Below are 15,270 nucleotides of genomic sequence, written 5' to 3' on the forward strand. Positions count from 1 at the left end.
CACTAACTGCCAGACATTGCTACTCATTTCCCATGCCTCATCCTATTCCTCAGGAGTTGGGACTGCTAATTAAACTCTGCTCTTCTGAATGCGAATCAGGACTCTGTCCCTCTGTGTCACAGAGCCAGAGTGGCTCTAAGAAATTTGTCTGTTACTTCTCACTGCTGAAATATAGAAATACTCAGCTGTATGCCAGCATAGTTACTCATGAGTAGAAGGCTTAGAAGTGAATTGCCAAATTGCCAATTGCTTCTTCTCTAACAGTTCCAGATCATAACAACAATATGGTGCAATTATTAAAAGTAAATGAACAAAGGCAGAAGAAATATTTTGTGAAAGCAACTACATTTTTGTTTAATTTGCAAAGAGGATATAGGAAGAATGCAGACTGATAAATAATACTTATGGATGGTCAGTAGTCACTGCAATTGGTTGAAGAACCAAGTTCTTGTTTAGTTCAAGGTCAGGATCTGCACGTACACAGGTGAAACAGAAGGTATTTACCCAAGACAAGAACTCATTAAAGTCAAGAGTACAGAGCAGGATCTATCAGTTAAAAATATCATACAGTCCTCCCATTGGGAGAAGAATCTGGAAGATACTGATAATATCAGTACTGGTCTAAAGGAGTTACCTGGAAGGTCCAAGAAAAAGTCCACTGAATAGTCAGTGGAGGAGGATCTTAATGTTCCGAAAACAATTTATGGAAGAATAATAGAATAATGTAAACTTAGCCTAGAAACAACATATAGAAGAAAAATAAGTGATAAGCCTATCCCCTATAGGGATTGCATGGGTATATGACTAAACACAGGGTGACCAAATCATAAAAAACAGCAAACACACACAGACCCAACAAAACAAACCACTGGGAAAACAGTCAGTCAGCAACACTACATTAGCTGTCATCTCATCAGCAACACATTACTGAAGTTAATATTGTATCTCAAAGGTAACACTGTTAAAAAAGTGTCTCCCTGTTTATGTCTGTTAACTCCTCAGTTGTACTACCATAACCAAACTGTGAATTCCATGCATTATATGTAGTCACCAAAACAATAGCTGACAATAGCTCCACTGGACTAATCCACATTTTGACTAAATGTATACATCAGTTGTATATTCAACAAAATGCATTCCTACATACTGCATGGCTTTTAGCTGCACATACAAGTAGAGAATTGCAGTTTTCAGAAATAAACAGAGATGACATAATGTATATTATAACAAGAATAACAGTGACATTTCAGTGATTTCAATTTATCAGTCTTGAAATGCCGCGGTTGTGCAGCGGTAGCATTGTTGCCTCACAGCAAGAGGTTCTCCCATTCGATTCTTGGCTGGAGCACCTTCTGTGTGGAGTGTGCATATCCTCCCCGTGGTCGAGTGGCGCTCAAAAGACATGCGTAGAATGGGCGTGCCTTCGCTGAACGTTGGGCGTCGAGCTGGCACTTCGGTACTTGTAAACAAATCTATTGCCAATCATTAGCAGACCGGAGTTCCACTGTGGCGACCCCTAACCGGGAAAAGCCGAAAGAAGAATAAACAGTCTTGAAATGCTATTCATAATTAATACCAGAATTTGCAAAAGCCTAGGAACAGTAATGGTATTTCCCCTATATTTCTGCATGTGTGTGTGTGTGTGTGTGTGTGTGTGTGTGTGTGTGTGTGTGTGTGTGTGTGTGTGTGTGTTTTATGTATGTGTATATATGTATGTACTAATCATATTTACTATAAATGGAGATTGCAGATTAATGTGTGTGTATGTATCTTTATGAAGCTATCCAAGGGCTTGCACAAGTGTATAAATACTGAGCACATGCAAGTCTGACTGCCATTTTGTAGTAAGCTGTTGAGATGTAAGCATGTATGTATGTAAGGACTGTCTGTTAACTAATGTGATTATATGTTATGATGCTGCTATCCATCCTGATGTGTTTCTATGTATTAAAGCATGTAAACCAAATACCCCACCTGCTTGTCATCTATGTTAGAGAGGGATGAGTGACATAGTGTCAGACGTGGCATGTCTAGAAGGACATGGTGTCAGAAGTGGCATGTCTAAAGGGACATGAGGTTAGAAGTGGAATGGCCAAAATGATTAATTGTCAGAGAGAGTTCCAATTTCTTCCACTTAAGTCCGAGAAGAACCCGGCTGGCACTGGACGAATATAAAGGAGTGAATCATCCCTACTGCATGCATAATTCACAAAACAGGTCAGAAATGAATTTCAGATATTAAAACTTGCTCAAATAATTTCTTATTTGCAAAATATGAAACAAGGCTTACAGAATTCTCTAAATGATATGCACATGAACAGATATGCCAGATATTGACAAAATATTCAAATTATTATGGAAAATGTTTGAAATAAAGTCCAAATTGCATAAAACTAATAAAATAAGAGGAAAACACATACTTTTGTATTAATTAAAAATATCCGAGTTATCAGAAATGTATAAAGTGTTTGCATGTTTGTGCAGTACTACAGTAAAGTTATTTCACAAGATACAGCCATTACAGAGCATGTTTCGCAAAGTACAGTATTTCAAAGAGTTTATTGTGTATTTGAATGTTGTTTCAAGCTCACAGAACAGTTTGTCCATACATAATTACAAAGGCCATATTTTCAGTATGTTTGGGCACAATTTGTTGGCATGGCAGATGGATTTTGAAAACCCAGTGCACTTGTGTTTGACAATAATATTGTAGAGAACTGGAGAGTGTTTGAGTAAGAAATGACATTTTCATACAGGCTGCTTTTTATGATAAAGATGACCACACAAAGGCATTTATTCTACTTCATTTTGCTGGGTCAGAAGCCATTGAAAAGGAGTGCTCATTTGTGCATGCACCTGCTATCTATGCAGGATGGGTAAAACTGTCATATTGTTGTACAGGCTGAGTCAATGGAGGACCCTGAGTGCTTAAAAAGTAAATTTAGAGAAATGTGTAACCCCAGACAAATGTTACAATGGAAAGGCATTTATTTTACATAAGGGATCAAAAGCCTGGTGAAACTTTTGCAGCATATATATCTCATTCACTCCAGTACAACTATTTTGAGTATGTACCTTTAACTCCTAGTGGGTGTGGCCTGAGCCTTTAAAAATTAAATTATCACCTTACAGTTCTAACCAATACTCATTGACAGAGGTCAAACATCAATACAATTGTGTTTGCCATCATGCATGCTTCAAGATAAAATATTTTGAAGCCTTGTATGTAGCATGGTTTTGGAATTATTGATGCAAATATGCACAATTAATATTTGATGCCTAGAGGAGCAGTAGGAGGTAACTGCAGATGCACCTGGAGGCATCATTCAGATGTAATGAGATATATAGCAGACACAAAAAGTGTATACATCCCTGTTAAAATGGCAGGTTTTTGTGATATAAAAGAATGAGACCACAATAAATCATTTTAAAACTTTTCCCATGTTTAATGTGACCTATAACCTGTACAATCCAATTGAAAAACAAATATGTTAGGGGAAAATATAAAAAATAAAAAGCATACAATAAGCTGGTTGCATAAGTGTGCACACACACTTAAACTACTACTTTGTTGAAGCACCTTTTGATTTAATTACAGCATTCAGTCTTTTTGGGTAGGCATGGCACATCTTGACTCGGTAATATTTGCTCATTCTTCCTTGCAAAACCACTCCAAATTTGTCAGATTGAGAGGGCATCTCTTGTACATAGCCCTCTTCAGGTCACCCCACAGATTTTTCCATTGAATTTAGGTCTGGGCTCTGGCTGAGCCATTCCAAAACTTTAATTTTTTTCTTGTGAAGCCATTCTTTTGTTGATCTGGATGTATGCTTGGGGTCATTGCCATTTTTAAAGGTGAAATTCATCTTCATCTTCATCTTCATCTTTCTAGCAGATGCCTGAAGGTTTTGGGCCAAAAGTGACTGGTATTTGGAACTGTTCATAATTCCCTCCACCTTGACTAAAGCCCCAGTTACAGCTGAAGAAAAGCAACCCCAAAGCATGATACTGCTGCCACCATGCTTCACCGTGGGGATGGTGATTTTTTGGTGATGGGAAGTGTTGTTTTTGCGCCAAATGTACCTTTTGGAATTGTGGCCAAAAAATTCAACCTTGGTCTCAACAGACCATAACACATTTTCCCTCATGCTTTTGGGAGACTTGATGTATTGTTTTGCAAATTTTAGCCAGGCCTGGATGTTTTTCTGTGTAAGAAAAGGCTTCCATCTTGCAACCCTACCCATAGTCCAGACATATGGAAAATACAGGAGATTGTTGTCACATGTAATACACAACCAGTACTTGCCAGAGATTCCTGCAGCTCCTTCAGTGTTGCTGTAGGTCTATTCACAGCCTCCCTGACCAGTTTTTGTCTTGTCTTTTCATCAACTTTGGAAGGACGTCCAATTCTTTGTAACATCACTGTTGTCCCATATTTTCTCCACTTTTTGATGATTGTCTTCACTGTGTTCCATGGTATATCCAATGCTGTGGATATATTTTTGTACCCTTCTCCTAACTGATACCTTTCAACAGTGAGATCCCTTTGATGCTTTGTAAACTCTCTGTGAACCATGGCTTTGCTGTAGCAGGCAACTGAGTAAATGTCAAGAAAATCCTACTAGGACAGCTGAACTGTATTTGGGGTTAATCAGAGTCTGTTTAATTGATGGCAGGTGTGTACCCAAGAAGACATAATGCTGTAATTAAATCAAAAGGTGCTTCAACAAAGTATTAGTTTAAGGGTGTGCACAGTTATGCAACCAGCTTATTGTACGTTTTTTTTTTTATTTTTTTATATTTTTCCCCTAACAGATTTGTTTGTTTTTCAATTGAATTGTACAGGTTATAGGTCACATTAAAGGTAGGAAGCTTTCTGAAATGATTTATTGTGGTCTCATTTTTTTATATCACAAAAACCTGGCATTTTAACAGGGGTGTGTACTTTTTATATCCACTGTAACTAACACGAGAAATTAAGGTATAACATGCAAATTTGGTGATTTAAAGGATGAACTGATAAATGACAGATGTATGTGGTATTAAAGATGATGCTGTGAGAAAGATTTTGTTTCCTGACAGTGATTTAATTTTGAATAAGGCCATGGGACTGCTTTCATTAAACAAGGAAGTCCATCATGTTAGCTTCCAAGACCACTACTCTAATTTTGCCCAGTATATTTTGTCTACCTATGCTGATCTCTTCGAAGACAAACTAGGGAAGCTTCCAGTTGTGTACTCCATGAAGTTAGACCCAGATGTCAGTCCAGTTATCAGGCCAACTCAAAAAGTTCCAATAGCCATGCAAGACAGAGTCAAAGCTAAGCTACATAAAATGGTGCGATAAGGTGTGATTTGTCCATTTAGTTCTTCTACTCCAGCTGAATGGATAGCTTCCATGGTGGTAGTTCATAAGAAAAGTCCAAAAAACAACAAACACACCAGCACTAAGGTGAACCATTCTGGAGAACCAGGAATATAATTAAACAAAACAAAACTCCAAAATATGGACACACTAAGCATCAAAATTGTAGATTTGATTCAAGACCACCAAGCTTTCTGGAAATACCCTTCTTTAGTGTGTGTCACACACACTGAACAAGGGCATTCCAGAAATCTTTGTGGTCTTGAATAAAATCTACAGTTTTGATGCTCAGCGTGTCCGTATTTTGGAGTTTAACGCATAAGAAAAGCTCAGATGACATCAGAATATGTATTGATCCATGAGATTTGAACAAAGCACTAAAAAGACCTCATCATCCAAGGCACACAATCGAAGAAGTTGCAGCACTTATGGCAAATGCCACAGTTTTTTTCTGTCCTAGATACAAAGAGTTAATTTTGGCAAATTCAGCTTGACAAGAAACCGTCATTGCTCACTACATTCAGTACTCCATTTGGTTTTGAGAATGCCATTTGAGATAAATTCTGCAAGTGGAGTCTTTCAGCATGCAATGGAGCAACTTTTTTCTGGGTATCCTTGTGCTATTATAGTAGAAGGCATACTAGTAGGAGGTAATGGTGAAGCAGAGCATGACAGAAACCTCAGAAAAGTTCTGGAAAAGGCACGTAAAGTGAATCTTAAGCTCAAGCCACAGAAATGCAAATTCAGGCTACAGAAAGTTACTTACGTTGGTCATTTATTTACTAGTTCAGGCCTATGACCAGACCCTTCTAAGTAAACAACCATTCTCGAGATGCCAGTTCTAGGCAGTGTTCAAGCCATGCAACTTTTTCTTGGTATGGTTAACTATCTAGGCACGTCCATACCAGACTTAAGCCAACTTTCAACACTACTAAGAGAGTTGACATGTAAAGATGTATCCTGGTCTTGGTTAGAGCAACACCAAAGAGCATCTGATGTCCTGAAACAGAGACTTGCTAGTCCACCAACTCTCAGATACTATGATGTTCACAAGACAGTTATTCTTTCATGTGAGGCTTCAAAATTTGGTGTTGATGCAGTCATTCTACAAGAGGGTCAACCTGTTGCCTAATACATTGAGAACTCTCACCAGTACTGAAATGCAGTATGCCCAGATTGAGAAAGAGCTTTTGGCAATTGTGTTTGCATGTTCAAAGTTCCATGATTATATTTATGGCAGCCCTATCCAGATTGCAACAGACCACCAACCTTTAGTCACTAGCTTGAGAAAGCCTATGCATTCAGCTCCAGCCAGATTGTAACACATGATGTTGAGATTGCAAAAGTATAATTTCACTCTTGTCTACAAGAAAGGCAAACTTTTTTTATCTTGGCTGATACATCTTCCAGATCACCCAAAAATACCACTGAACATCATGAGAATGAGAACCTTGACTTTGAAGTCATGAAAGTGAGAAATATTTCTTCCGCATGTCTTGTACATTGCTATCTTGCATTGTGGTCACCCAGGAACTGACTCTACCAAAAGAAGGGTGAGAGGTCTAGTATTTTGGCCTTCTATGTCACAAGACATTGAGAGAGCACTTTCATCTTGTTTAGTGTGTAATAGTACAAAGTCACATCAACAGAAGGAACCACTTCACCTAAACCAGATTCCTGAACTACCTTGGTCGACAATTGCCACTGACATTTTCAAGTGGAATGGTCAACATTATTTGGTGTTAGTAGACTCTTACTCCAATTGGTTCTAGATTGACCTACTTCCTAACCTAGCATCCAGGACTGTCATTACTAAGATGAAGTGTCATTTTGCAGTCCATCGTAGTCCTCATAAAGTTATATATGGCAATGGCACTCAGTTTACAAGCCAACAGTTCAAAAGATTTGCCAAACAGTGGTTCGTTACTCATGTCAAGAGCAGCCCAGAGTACCCACAGTCAAATGGTTTGGCAGAACATGCAGTCCAAAGTGCAAAACAGTTGCTAGAGAAGTCAAAATGAGACAATATTGATGTTTTCTTGAATCTCAGAAATGTTCCTCGTGATAAACATCTTGGTTCACCTGCTCAGAGACTTCTGTCTAGACAAACCAAAAACCACATTACCAATCAGTAGTCAATTGTTGATTCCATGTATCAAGACCAACAGATCAGTGAAAACCAATCTGTTGAAGAAGTGTTTAACCCAGAAGTCTTACTATGATAAAACCAGCAAACTGTTTAATCCATTGTGAGAAGGAGAAGTGGTAAGGATGCAAACGTCCAAAAGTTATGATTGGATTGGTGTCATAAAGATTATTTGCCCAGAGTCGAGATTGTACATTGTGGAATCACAAAGAGCAGAGTTTAAGTGGAATCAGAAACATTTGAGACTAGTGACCAAGTGTATACCACAACACATAGCCTGTGAGAAAGACTCTTTATCTCAGAGTGAGTTGTCTGGTGTTCCAATTCCAGAGGAAGTTCCAGAGAATATTTTCATTCCTGTGACAAATCTAGAAGTTCCTAATATGAGTTATTCACTGAAGACTATTGCTAAATTAAGTTCAGATTGTTATGTTACATGATCCAGTCATATTTCCAGACCATGTAACAGATACATGGCAATTTGGACATGATCATTGTGTTTGTTTCTAGTGTCTATAATAATACATGTCTAACTCCAATGTTGTTTTTACCCAAGGGCAATCTTTTTAAGATGGAGGATGTAGATCAATGTGTGTGTATGTATCTTTAAGAAGCTATCCAAGGGCTTGCACAAGTGTATAAATACTGAGCATGTGCAAGTCTGACTGCCATTTTGTAGTAAGCTGTTGAGATGTAAGCATGTATGTATGTATGTAAGGTCTGTCTGTTAACCAGTTTGTTTATATTTCATGATGATGCTAGCTATCCTGATGTGTTTCTGTGTATTAAAGCATGTAAACAAAATACCCCACCTGCTTGTCATTTTTGTTAGAGAGGGATGAGCGATAGGGATGGACTGCATGGTGATGTATAACTGTAACAAGTTGGTGTAGCTATAAGGAGATGCATGCCATATGCTCAGTTAGCAATTAAAAGTTGTAGGGCAGATGCTGAATAGTGAACACCATAATTGTGTATTGCTTCATCTTCAAGTCCATTCTGATAACACATTTTAGAATTATTGTACACTAGATGGTCTGCACTAATGGACAACATATCCACATGAATGATGTTACTGCCTCCATTAAAAGTGGAAAGTCTAAACACAGACTCATTGTCTTCTGCTTGGGAGCATCGTCTTCAACACTGTCTCAGTTCAGTGTAGCTTGCCTCAACAAGAAAAATCACTTCATATGCATACGAATGAAATGAAAGTACCTGAATAGGGCCCTGACTGCTTTCTAGATCAATCTTCAGACAGTTCTCTTTGCAGTTTAGCACAAACAATAAAACAGGTGCATGGTATGCAATAAATCAAAAAAGAATGAATCTTTTCTGGTCTGCAAAAAATCAGTTTAGATTTGATAAAGGGTTCAGCAGCACTGTCTACAACTACCCAATAATTCATTTTCCAGGCTTATGGAATCAGCTTTGAATTGGAAAATTACTTGAATTGCACATGGAAATTAGATATAAAAATGTTTCTTAAGGTTGGACAGATTCACAGAGTCTTTCAGAAATGGATGTTTGTTATATAACACAATAACCATCTCAAACCTTCCTCTGCCTTTTTACTTACAACACAGTTTAAGAGATAGATGCCTTCTCATTTCATTGGAACTAGACTTTATTGTATGATACCCCTTTTCCTTTGTCAAGTAAGTTCTCCCAAAGCAAAACTGGAAAGGACAAATCTGATTGTGTTTGTTACATCGTGGCATAGGTATCCTTGGTTTTCACTGTTAATGTACCTGATTTATATTCTATGATGGCCACTTCCTCTGCATAAATTATTACTAAATCATTTAAAGGGAAAAGTACTGCATGTCAGTCTCAAAACTCTGAACCTACCAACATGAAGGAGAACATTTTGATTCCCATGTGCAACTCTTTTTTTTTATTTTCTTTACAAGTTGTAAGTAAAGAGTTTAAAAGGTTGAATACAAGAAAATCATACATGCAAAAGTATAAGAGATTAGATTCCTGATCTATAACACATGAAAAATTAAATTTCCTGATGGTGCTGCTGCTGCTGTGTTGTGCTATACTTGCTGGACTGGACTGGAACAAAAGTCTTCTTAAGACACAAAGTCTTGCTGGCTGTTTACTGCTGAATCAGAGACAAAGAGTTTTGCATGACTGCATCTATAGTCTGTTTAAAGCACCAAATTGCATACTGATGAAGAAATATATTTTGCAGCACAATACTATTTCACTGTAAGCACAGTTACTAATAAATAACTTATTTTTATAACAAACAAGATGTGCGACTGTAGTTTACAAATTTAATGTGCAAAGGTTTTCCTTCACAACTGATATGGATGATGATTTTATGGTTTCCATTCTCCACTTACCTTGGAACCTACCAAATATCTCTAACAAAGTTTAGTATACAGTCTAAGATACTGTTCTAGTCATGCACTTCAGATCCTGTTTTTCCTTTTGGCATCTTTTTTGGGCTTAATACAGAAACATTTGTTCTGCTGATACTTTACTTTCCAGACTTGTTTAAGGAAATGTTTTGTTATAGAGCACATATTGTCCTTCTGTGAAACCATTTCTGCTGATGGGAGAATGCACGCAATCAGAATTGTTTTTCTGCTGATTTTATAAAAACATATCCATTAACAGAAGTCTGAAAGAAAACATCTGTGAGAACTAAAATATGAAATATCTTGTGTCCATTAATAGATGTTCCTTGTTTTCCACTTATTTCCACCAGAGGTATATCACACAGTATGTATGGATGCCAATGTTAAATTGCTAAGCTATATTCCTACATTTAAGCAAACTTTTTATTATATGCTTTATCTTTCAGCATATTTACAGCAGAATTAATTTCAATTATTCACAGTTCACACTCTAACAATTATCTCTCTTTATTTTAAAACATACTCAAAACACTTTTCACTAATATGTATTTTTTGATCAGATTATATAGAAAACACATTAGGAAACAAAACCTTTAGTCTCCTTTTGATACAACAAGTCAAAATGTAAGTGTACATAGTTAATACAATGATATTAAGTATTACTACCAGAACTGAGTGTATCTAACAACTTTTTCTTTTGCAGACCATTCTGTGAAAATATTCCATCAGTTATGGACTCTGTCTGCTATAGGTTTATTTTTTTAACTTGATTAATTTGTTCTTTTGCAATCACAGAATTTAATTTATGACTTAGAACTCTTTCATTAACTCTTTGCAACTATTGAATTAACTGTTTACTTTTATTAATAATTTTATACCAAAAGATTAGAGACAGACTAATATTTATAAGAGGCAAGAACTATGTGCTACTGCAAACGTTATTTAGTGCTAAAAATATACAGTTTTAATGTCATTTCAACCGTAACATTGTGGCCATATTTCTGAACTGCCCATTAACACCTTGGTTGATAGTGAAGTGAACATCTTAAAGTACTGAACTGAGGTTTTAATACTTGAGGATTTAAAAAAACATGATTTATACACAGAAGAATGCTGTTTACATATTAGTCCATTAGATGTATGCGTACAGTACTTTAATATAATTTTTCTCTAACTGGGGTAACCAGTACTGGTATAGATAAAATGGTGGTCCAAAAACAGTGATAAAATTACAATTAGTGATACAATTGCAACTTGACAAATTACTTTTGAACTTGTTACTTTACGGTGTGTTCTATACAGTATATATGTACAAAGACTGTTTGTCTACTCATACATTTCAATCTAGTAGGTACCTTGGACCCAATTTTTAAACATGGTTCTCCACACATATTTGTTGCTAGACATTAATTTCCTTTGTACTGAATTCTTCTGTGTTTGTACATACAAAGACTGTAAAGTACATTTAGTCTAAGCTACAAATTTAGTAACATTAACATCAAGCAAAAACTTGGAAAATTCTTATGTCTCTTTAGAAGTATCTAGTGGAATTGCCACCAGAGGTAACTACATACCCAACAATTAGAAACATTCATGCTTTTTGCATACCAACATTATCTTGCCAAAAAACATATTAAAAATACAATAATTAGCATAATAGCTATTAGCAACTTGTAAAATATATTGTCCTGTCATGTTTAATCTGTTTAGAAGTATTTCTAATGCACTACCTGTTTTCCCCTCCCCCCTAAAAGAGCTCTGTCAAGAGGGAATGATATATTATTTTTCTTCCTGTAGCTTTATTTTAGACCCTTCTGCAGTACTACTTATACAGTCAGTGTAAAACTGAGAAAGTTTTTCCCCTGTAGTTTTGCAGTATTGTTTATTTGCTCTATGCTGTGAGAATAGAATGTATGCCAGCCCGACACTTTGGTTATACATTTGCTTTATTAGGTTATCAAACTATGGACCTTTGTCTGATTTGATCATTTTTGGCCATTTCCAATGACAGAATATATGTTTCTGTTGCCTTTGCTGTCTACTACTACTAGTAGTTATTTGTACCCTCCTGCTTAATTTATTTTAACTGTATGTATATTATGGCCCATTTGCTGGCTGTACTTGATGTAATTGAGTTTTTTTTACTTTAAACATTTACCTGCAAACAGATTTTTAGTGACATGTATGCACAATTGTGCCATTTTATTACAATTACCAAACAGTGCTGCATGTGAATACTTATGTATGTTTTAATAACAATAATGTTTTATAAAAACACAAACCACTTGTCTGGCAATCAGTCTTGTTTTTTTACCTTATCTTTCCAGCATTTCCTGTAATTACTCATTTAGCCTGGGAAGGTCTAAGCTCACATTTTAGACTCTATAGACCATAGTTAACCCTTTTAGCATCTTTCCTTTAATCAACTGTTAATACACTTGCAGCTTGATAGTAGAATGCAGTTATAAAACACTTAGACTTATAATAAGTATTTGTGATTCATATAACTATGTATTTATACTACATAAATAGACATTACTTTACAATTAGCTTACATATGTTTTAACTTGGATTTCAGTATTTTTTTTTTTATTTAACTGCCTTGCCATTTATTTTACAAAGACTGCTTGACTAATGCCATCTGTGATTTTATTTATTTTAAAATTGTCTATCAGAGCTTTTAACTGTTTGGTGTGGTGTTACTGTACAATTATAAAAAAAATGTAAAAAACAAAATAGATATTAGCTTAACTCACACATGTTTATATTTATATTATATTTGCTGTTGTCTGCCTTTTAAGCTTGTGTATTGTAAACAGATGTACTTTAGATGAAAAGAAAATACATGCATGTCAGTCTTGTGACTTTAGATTTTTTACTGTTATGCACTAGAACTGTTTTGTTTACCTTTTGACTATGCCATGAGAATGGCTATCATACGCTCTACTTTACTGTAGTACTGATAAAGTTCTTGCTTTAACTGAATGAAAGTATTAAAACACTTGGGAATGATTTGTCCTTATATCAGATCCTACCATGTATGCTTAACCATTTTCAAAACACAAGCATATTGTAAAATATGGTTTACTATTGAAATTCCGAACATCACTCGGTCGGCATTCGTATGGTCGAACACATAAGGTCGGAAACACAGATGTCGAAGACATTATAATCAATCGAGGAACGGTTTTAACATGGGTCGAGGTAGGGAAGATGGTTGTAGTAGGGAATAATACTGTACACCTACCTCGACCCATGTTAAAACCGTTCCTCGATTGATTATAATGTCTTCGACATCTGTGTTTCCGACCTTATGCGTTCGACCATACGACTGTCGACCGGGTGATGTTCGCAATTTCAATAGTAAACCATAAAATATATCTTTTTTTGTACAGATCAGCTGTAGTTTCCTGCTCTTTTGCAATTTTTTTTAAGCTCAGGTGATGTGTGCAGGAAGTTGGTCTCTGTCAGTTTAACTAATTTATTTTTTGTATCCTATAACTGCTATTGAAGGATTTTATGTAATGCTGCATGGGCTGCCTGATATTTCTCAGTAACATATTCTGCTGAATCTAAAGCTTTTATGCACTTTTGAAAAAATGTTTGTATAACTTGTCTAAACTTCCTGAACTCATTGTGTCTGTCTTTTAGAGGTTTATTACATTCTTTTGTAACAAGATGTACTGGAGGTTCTGTCAGTAACTGATGTGACTGCTGTTGTAACTCTGAAATAAACCTTTCGCATGTGGTGACAGGACATAACTGTTCAGCATCTGAATATAATGTAAGCATATTAACTTTTTCTGGTTCTTTACCATTAAAATATTTGTCTGCACAGTCTAACCTTTGAATAATGGCATGCACTGTATTTTTATAACATTGTACACAGAAAACAGTTTCATATGATTTACACAATAAACATTTGTCATACCACATATGTTTTTCTTTGAGATACCAGTCAAATATTGTAATCCATTTGCATAATGCCTTACTATCAACTTGTCCTAATAAGGTTTTACATTTGCTAATATGCTGTATATACCAGCACTCTATTCTGTTATTATTATTACCTCTAATGGCATCCATACTGTATGTAACACAGAAAATTTTTCTTACCAGTCAACAGAGAGGCAGATGGCCAGGCTGCTTTACTTTAGATGGTTGAAAAGTCTCTGTAGTCACTTGTGAAGTTGGTAAAACAAAACTGGCAGTTCAGCTTTGCATCTTTGTTGTTTTATCTTAATTTGAGAATTTATGGCACTGCTCACTTTCCTACACTGCAGTCTCACTCTGGATTCAGACGTCTGAGAAGCTGTACTTTTACAAACTATAGAAACTGTAGAAAACTGAAGTACTTACATAAATGTTAGTTAATGTGCTTTTACTAGAGTGACCTTATACAAGGCATCACCACTCTCCCTGTGTTCAGATACAGGCTAGGGTCACCATTGAAAATTTTAATTTTCTGAAAGTGCTGCTGCTGTGCTGTGTTGTACTTGCTGAACTGGACTGGAACCAAGGTCTTCTTAAGACACAAAGTCTTGCTGGCTGTTTACTGCTGAATCAGGGAGACAGAGTTTTGCATGACTGCATCTATAGTCTGTTTAAAGCACCAAATTGCACACTGATAAAGAAATATATTTTGTAGCACTATACTATTTCACTGTAAGCACAGTTACTAATAAATAACTTATTTTTATAACAAACAAGATGTACGACTGTAGTTTACAAATTTAATGTGCAAAGTTTTTCCTTCACAACTGATATGGACAATGGCTTTATGGCTTTCCATTCTCCAGTTACCTCGGAACCTAAGTTCCTAACAAATGCCTCTAACAAAGTTTAGTATACAGTCTAATATACTGTTCTAGTTACACACTTCAGATCCTGTTTTTCCTTTTGGTATCTTTTTTGGGCTTAAATCAGAAACATCTATTCTGCTGATACTTTACTTTCCAGACTTGTTTAAGGAAATGCTTTGTTATAAAGCACATATTGTCCTTCTGTGAAACCATTTCTGCTGATGTGAGAATGCACACAATCAGAATTGTTTTTCTGCTGATTTTATAAAAAACATGTCCATTAACAGAAGTCTGAAAGTAAACATCTGTGAGAACCAAACTGCTCAGGAAATATCTTGTGTCCATTAATAGATGTTCCTTGTTTTCCACTTATTTCAGCCAGAGGTATGTCACACAGTATGTATGGATGCCAATGTTACATTGCTAAGCTATATTCCTACATTTAAGCAAACTTTTTATTCTATGATCTATCCTTCAGCATATTTACACCAGAATTAATTTCAATCTTTTACTCAAAGTTCACACTCTAACAACACAATCTCAAAATCCTTTACATTGGTCCATGCCACCATTTCTGGATTACTT

Source organism: Protopterus annectens, chromosome 11.part0 (genome assembly GCF_019279795.1).
Source record: "Protopterus annectens isolate FY-2018-M chromosome 11.part0, PAN1.0, whole genome shotgun sequence".
Lineage (NCBI taxonomy): Eukaryota > Metazoa > Chordata > Ceratodontiformes > Protopteridae > Protopterus > Protopterus annectens.